We start from the raw sequence: 7,946 nt of genomic DNA, 5'->3' as shown, positions 1-7,946 counted from the left end.
ACAAAAAATACAATATAATTTTTTAATAACAAAGTTATATATCTAACAGCGTACATCAATGATGCCATATGGCCCGGCGTTGCATTGCCCCTCGGATCTGATTTGTACACCCTCTGTTTCATTTTTGTATTCATGGTTAAAATGTTCAACCTTTTGATTTAAATAATAATTTAACCTTATGCCCATATGGGATTTAAATGTTCAGTGACATTACTGTCAGATTCAAACGTCTTTCGCGCTGGGCCGGACGGGCGGGCTCAGCGCTGTCGTGTGGCAACATGCGGTGTTTTCAGGCTCATAATGTTTGTTTTGGATTTCAGACATTTAAATACACATAAGAACTGGTAAAACAATAGCCTACATTTAGTTTGTAAAATACACACTGATGTCTGTGGAAGCAGCAATACAAATCTATTCAAATAAGATAGTAATTTGCAAATAATAAATAAATATTATTTTCAAATAATAATAACAATTTGCCGACGTATCAATTCAATTCAATTCAATTTTATTTATATAGCGCTTTTCACAATTGGTGATTGTTTCAAAGCAGCTTTACATAGAAGCAGTGGAAAGCACAGAAAAACGACAGATAGCACAACATAATACACGATAGCACAAGCAGCTAAATTTGATGCGGCTATGAATCAACATTATAAGCGTGCGTATTGCTAATGTAACGTAAAGAAGAGGGTGCTAAGTTAAGCCCAAACACAGTGGAAGTATAAAGTTTAATTTATTGTTATAAAGGCTATAATGAAAAGACGGGGATGCGCTTCTCCCTTGCGAAAAATAAGCGTGCTTAAATGTAATTTTATAAAGTGTACTTATTACATAAATATAATATACTTTAATACAGTTAAGTGTGAATTAAATGCAATCTTTTCGGCGCACTGAATGCACATTAAATGTAATTAATTTCAAATATATCATATATTAAGTTGAAATAAACTGTAATAAGTTGCCATTAAGAGTTAACTTAATTGTTACTTTATTACAACTTTATATCTACTTTCATAATTGCTTCTAGTGTTTTTACAATATAGGCTACTTAAAGTGCACTACACAATATAATGACATGAAATTAATGTGACTTAAAATACACTTTAATGTCGGTTAACAATAAACTTAAGTGTGGATTAAATCCGATGTTTTCAGCAAAATGAATACAAATTAAGTGTAATTAATTTCAAATGTATCACATATTAAGTTGAAAATAAAACCAATAAGTTGCCCATTAAGAGTGCTTTTTTGCAACAACTTATGTGGGTCTTTAATACAACTTTATATTTACTTTCATAATTGCTTCTAGTGTTTTTAAAATATAGTTAAAGTGCACTGTTCAATCTGCTGTCAAGCAATTAATGTGAAATTAAAAATAAGTTAAAGTATATAACAGTACATTTAATTATTAATAAAATGTAATGTTTCAAATACAAATTTGCCAAATAAATTCAAAAATATAAAATTAAATTCAATCAGTTGAACTGTGATTTCAGTGCAGTAAAGCGATTTCAATGCATCTTTCTACAGTATGTACTTTAACTACTTGTATGTACTTCTCAAAATACTGAAAAACAAATCTAGTTAATTAAATACGTATTCATTTCAGTTTAATGCATTACAAACAAACAAAAACCACAATGCTTACACTGACAATAAAACAGGGCTGGGTTTCCCGATAACGATTGAACTTAGCACTTAAGAGCGCTTTCTACGAGCTACTTAACAAACATTCGTTGTTCATTTACGTGCGTTTCCCAAAGATGCACGTGAAACGATCGCTCGCAGCTGGGTTTTAAGTGCTACTTACGAGTCGCTATCCATTTGTCAAGTGCTGAAATGTCACCAATAGAATGACTCGAATTCGTAGCAGAAGTTTGTTTAGGCTAATGATCTTCAGCCGATGTGCACCAATATTTTTAATAATATATTTTCATTATTGTTCAATGACTTTTTAAATGTTTTAATAATTTATTAAATATTCTTTTCCGTATTTAGTTAGGACTCGTCCCACTGCGAAATGCCTTCTGCGTTTTAGATTATTAATATTATTTGCTGTTTATTATCTATGTTTATTTATTATTATGGATTATTGCATTGTACCGTAAATATTTATTTGGTTTCTTTAATTAGATGCAATTTCCCTTCAAAACAATGTTTAGATGAATTATAGCAGCAATCGGTATGAACCATTTATCAATTTGGTATACCAACTTTATACAAAATACGTTTTCCTTCTTTATTAATTTATGTTTAGTCATTTAAATTTGATTTCTCATTTGAATTTTAAATATATTAGATTATATATTTAATATTAAATAAACAAAGAAGAACCCAATAAATAAATAAACATTTAAAACATTACATTATCGTCATTGCAGGAGTGCAATTTGCTGGTTGTCCTGTAGGTGACATTGTAACTCTGTTGTCTTACGATGCACTTATTAATGAACGATTACTCCAGAGCACTCGTAGATCTACGATGATTTTCAAGTGCAACTTAAGTTACGAAGCTTTTGGGAAACAGCCCGTAATTCTAAGATGATTCGTACGATCGTTTTTACGATCTACTTAGCCTTACGATGCTTTTGGGAAACCCGGCCCAGTTTGGTAGTCAAATAATTATGAATCGAATTTTTTGTTTTGCAAAAGTACATTTAATAAATGAATAATGAGTTGTATATGTCCAAACAAATACAAAAAATTAAAAAAAAATAAAAAAAAACTCTTAGTTTAATATTGTAAAATTAGAATCAAACAAGTATCAATATTGAATAATTGCATCCCTTAGAAAAAACAAACAAACTCAAAGTTATTGTTTTTTAACATTTTAACAGACAACAAAAAAGAACTGCATGAACTTTAAATTAACAAATCCTTTGGTAGGTCACTTCAGTCTAATTATCATTTATTAAATGTGTTTAGAAATATTGTCATGATAGTGTACTTTCTTTAAGTTAAACTTAAGAAAAGTGCACTTAAGTGTGTTAATAAATAGTGTCATTAAAGTGTATTCCATTTAAGTACATTAAGTGGTCTTTAATTTTAATTATATTATATTATCAGCAAGTGCACTTCTCAAAAAGTATACTCTTATTGTTTTAAGCACACAAAAGTACGCTTTCAATACACTTAAGCACGCTAATTTTTCACAAGGGCTGTCAAGCAGCTATTACATAACAGAGCGAGGCCGATGAACGTGCTCTTAAACAGGAAATAATATATGGAATTATTTGTGCATCTTTAAATAATTGTAAGAATACATTTCCTTTAAATATAATTTTTGTCATATAAAGTTTTAAGAGATAATAATGTCTTTTCCACTTTTATTGCTTAGACTTGTTAATGCGGTTAACGTGTTTTGCGCATTTACGAGTTTATTTCAGTAATATTGCTGTGTTTAAGGTAATAATATTACAATTTACATGTCAAGCTTCCTTATCCGTTTATTAATTTCATCATGCTGTTGTGTTAAGTTATATGTAGATATTTATTGCCATATGAGACGTTCATTGCCGTTATATGAATACTCTCGTCTATTATTCAAATCGCAAAATAATGTGTGCATCTTTGAATAACTGTAAGAATACAGTTCCTTTGAAATTTTTTTTTAATATAAATAAAAACAAAATAAAGTTTTGATCAATAATAATGTTGTGAGGATATTGCCATTGCCGTGAATACTCTCGTCTACAATATGGATTATTACGCTGTTTAAATTTTGCTAGTGAGTTTCTGGTTACCTGTGCAGTTGCATATGGAGTGTTTTATGGAGCGCTTTCATATAAAAAAAATGTCGTTCCAAAGCGAGATCTCAATGTGTATTATTCATTGATGGTATAAATTAAGCCCCCAACAATTTCAAATGCCCCCTCAGTCATTTCATCCTGCAGCCGGGCCTATAGGCACCTTATTGCATTTTATTTCAACTTAATATATTTGAAATTAGTTGCATTTGGTGTGCATTCGGTGCGCCGAAAATATTGTATTTAATTCACATTTAAGTGTATTTAAGTTTGTTATATTTATGTAAGAAGTACACTTTATAAAGGTGCAGATTTGGGCACGCTTGTTTTTCGCGGGGGAGGTGCGCATCCCCGTCTTTCAAACATGTATCATTGTAGCCTTTAGAACCATAGGGTGGACTTTATACTTCCACTGTGTTTGTCTGATACGTCGGCAAATTATTATTATTTGAAAATAATATTTATTTATTATTTGCAAATTCTTATTTGAATAGATTTGTATTGCTGCTTCCACAGACATCAGTGTGTATTTTACAAACTAAATGTAGGCTATTGTTTTACAGGTGCTTATGTGTATTTAAATGTCTGATATCTAAAATAAACATTATGAGGTTGAAAACAGTGCATAGTGTTGCTGTGTGATAGCGCTGGGCTCGTCCGTCTGGCTCGGCGCGAAAGACGTTTGAATCTGACAGTAATGTCACTGAACATTTTGAATCCCATATGGGGATAGGGTTAGGTTGTTGTTTGAATCAAGGGGTTGAACATTTTGGCCATGAGTGCAAAAATGCACAGACCAGATCTGAGGGGGCAATGCAACGCCGGGCCATATGGCATCCTTGATGTCCGCTGTTAGTAGATATATAACTTTGTTATTAAATAATTATATTGTATTTTTTGTATTTATTTCCAAGTTCAAAATAAAACTCTATAAACCGCTCCATTGTGAATGAATAAACCATTTCAGAATGGAGAGGTTTATAGAGTTTTATTTTGAACTTGGACTTAAATACAAAGAAATACAATATAATTATTTAATAACAGTAGTTATATAACTACTGTTATTAAATAATTATATTGTATTTCTTTGTATTTTATCTACTAACAGCGGACGTCAATGATGCCGTGTGGTGTGGTGCTGGGTGCGCGGCGCGCACGGAGTACCCACTTCTTTATTAGATGGCATGGGGTAGCCTATTTCTAAATTTGAAATAATATTTTATATTAATTTAATAATGATCTTTATGCTGAGAAGTCAAGCAGCATAAGTTAAGTGACAATACTAGACCATTTTGGAGTGAATTAAATATGCAAGACTAGTCTTACATGCCACTGTTCATTTGAACTTGGACTTAAATACAAAGAAATACTGTATAATTCTTTAATAACAGTAGTTATATATCATATCTTCAAACAGTGGGCATCAATGATGCCAATGCCTAATGAACTGCCTCATGTGACGCTGTGAAGCGCGGTGCTTTCTCGCGAAAACAGTATTCTCTTTTTTGCGAGCGAACGCAAAAGGTTTCTCGGGGGAACGCAAAAGTTTTGCGAGGGAACGCAAAAAGTATTGCGAGGGAACGCAAAAGTATTGCGAGGGAACGCAAAAAGTATTGCGAGGGAACGCAAAAGTATTGCGAGGGAACGCAAAAGTATTGCGAGGGAACGCAAAAGTATTGCGTGGGAACGCAAAAGTATTGCGTGGGAACGCAAAAGTATTGCGTGGGAACGCAAAAGTATTGCGTGGGAACGCAATAGTGTGGTCTAAAAATATTCACCAAAGTGTCCCCTTACAGGCTCCGTATTAATATACCCTTGTCCGCACACGGACACGGGTATTTTTATAACCGTGAGTTTTTTCACGCGGTTCAGCCGTTCGTCCACAGAAAACCGCAGTATCAGGGCACTGAAACCGACCATATTTGAAAACCCCGGCCAGGGTGAGCTTTTTAAGAAACCCCGGTTACAGTGGTGTCGTGTAGAGAGTAAAATCGGGGGTTCTGCCTTGCGACGTCAGAGTTATCCACTGTGTTTGACGTCAAGATTGTGCGTCGCTGACTGCTTTATTGATGATTCTGTGCAATGGCGGACGTATCTTGCTAATTATAACTGTGCTAACAGGGCTTCTAACATGTATACAGATAGATGCTCAGTTATCTCACTATATTGCGGAACACGATTTGGATTATATCCCCGCCTGCTGGTGTGGCATGCTCTTGACAGCGCTTGATAGCGTGCTTTTGCCTTATCGTGTGGATCAATATTTAATTTAAACCGAGCACGTGTGGACGGGATTTTTTTTAGGAAAAACTCCGGTTATAAATATACCCGTGTCCATGTGGACTTGGCCTTAATTTGGTGGGATCTTATTTATTAAGCGAAAATGCAGGTAATAATCAATAAAAACATGAAACCATCCTGCTGTATATAATAGATTTAAAAAATACAGAACAGTCAGACTTACTGTGTACTTCTTCAAAACAATGTACAAACCAACAGACATTATCATTTGTTTATCATTTGAGGTGTTAAAGTGCAAGACACCAAACTTATTTCATCATCTGGTCTTTCCAAGTCATTTTAATCCATTAAATGCTATAATTCTTCTAACTGCTCTTTAGCTTTATAATGCCATGCACTGGTATTGTGGGGTAAATGGGTATTGTTAGCTACCGCTCAAAGACAGATACCTCAGATATTTCAGATCAAGATATCTTGGTGTGGTAATTTGTAAAAATATAAAACAAAAGAGCTAGTTAAATTTAAAAAAAAATTTAATTTATTATTATTAATGAGGTATGTGTCAATATTTGTTATCAGCAGAGAGTAAAATCTAGATCCATACAGAATATATATTTACATTTTAATGAGCTTTTAAGGTTATTAAGGATATTGATAAGATAGTTTATTTAGAAGTATAATTAGTAATTAGAAGAATAATTAGAAGAAGAAGCTTGATTATTTAAAAGAAGAGGTCATTTAAAACACAAAAATGTGAGGGGGCCCTGCTGAGGGATCCGGCTAAGACCGGCATAGACTGGTGAGCTGGTTTTGGCTGGTCTCCCAGCTTGGTTTTGGCTGGTATTGCTGGTGTAGCAAACTGGTCTAGCTGTGTTTTGGTCACTTTTTAACCTGGTCTAGCTGGACTTAGCTGGTCAGGCTGGAAGACCAGCTGCCCCACCAGCTTGGCCAGCTTTGCCAGGTTGGGAGGACCAGCCTAGACCAGCTACTGCCACCTTAAACTAGCTAGAACCAGCATCCAGCTTATGCTGGTCTTTGCTGGATTTTTCAGTAGGCCTGAAGTCTTAGATTACACTTAATGACACTTATAATATTAAATAGTTGACATAACAATAATGACAGAAAGCTTACAAAAAAATAGAGAAAAGCTTTGAATATATTTGTCTAATTTCAGTGGACATTTGTTGTCATAACATGTTCAAATTAAATAAAAAGTTATTGTTATGATTTATTCTGAGTGTTGTTCTTGATGCAATAAATTGTATTGTTACTCTGAAGGAACTAGTCTAGGGCTGTGTCTCAATCCGCTCCCTAGCTCCTGAGATCATAAATCAGTAAATCATGTACTGTATGTAGGTTCGGGCACTGGAAAGGACCCTAAGCTCACTTCATATTGGGACACTGTTTACTTATTTTTCTGTGACGTGGCTGCTTAAGCGCGTTGTGTTCATTCAACAAATGGCAAAACCAACATCTCCTGGACTTCATTTTTAAACAGTACATTTGTGAAAAACGCTGCCATTGTTATCTTAGGGTGTTTTCACATATAGTTCATTTTAAAAGAACCAAACCCAGTTCACTTAAAGTGAACTAGAAAAGGAACTAGCCGAATGTGACCCCAGTCCTTTTGGTGTTCACAATATAGTGGACTCAAAAGAGGACCCAGTTCTTTTTTTGGTCCTCTCAGACCCTTTCTTGTTCACATCACAACTTCATAAGAACTTAAATCCCAGCTTTCTGTGCAGCGGCTGATTTTGATACAATGTCAAAACGACACGTAAAGCGCACCGGGACCCCATTGATTGCACATCAAAAAGAAATTGAACCACAAAAGAAGCCAAAAGCGAACCGTACTCAGACCACCTCTGGATATGGTCTGAGTTTGGTTCGCTTTTGGGTCCTTTTAGGGGGGTCTGAGATCACTTGGTTTGTTCACATATACACCCTGAACTGCTC

Source organism: Misgurnus anguillicaudatus, chromosome 21 (assembly GCF_027580225.2).
Source record: "Misgurnus anguillicaudatus chromosome 21, ASM2758022v2, whole genome shotgun sequence".
NCBI lineage: Eukaryota > Metazoa > Chordata > Actinopteri > Cypriniformes > Cobitidae > Misgurnus > Misgurnus anguillicaudatus.
This window is presented reverse-complemented; position numbering follows the sequence as displayed.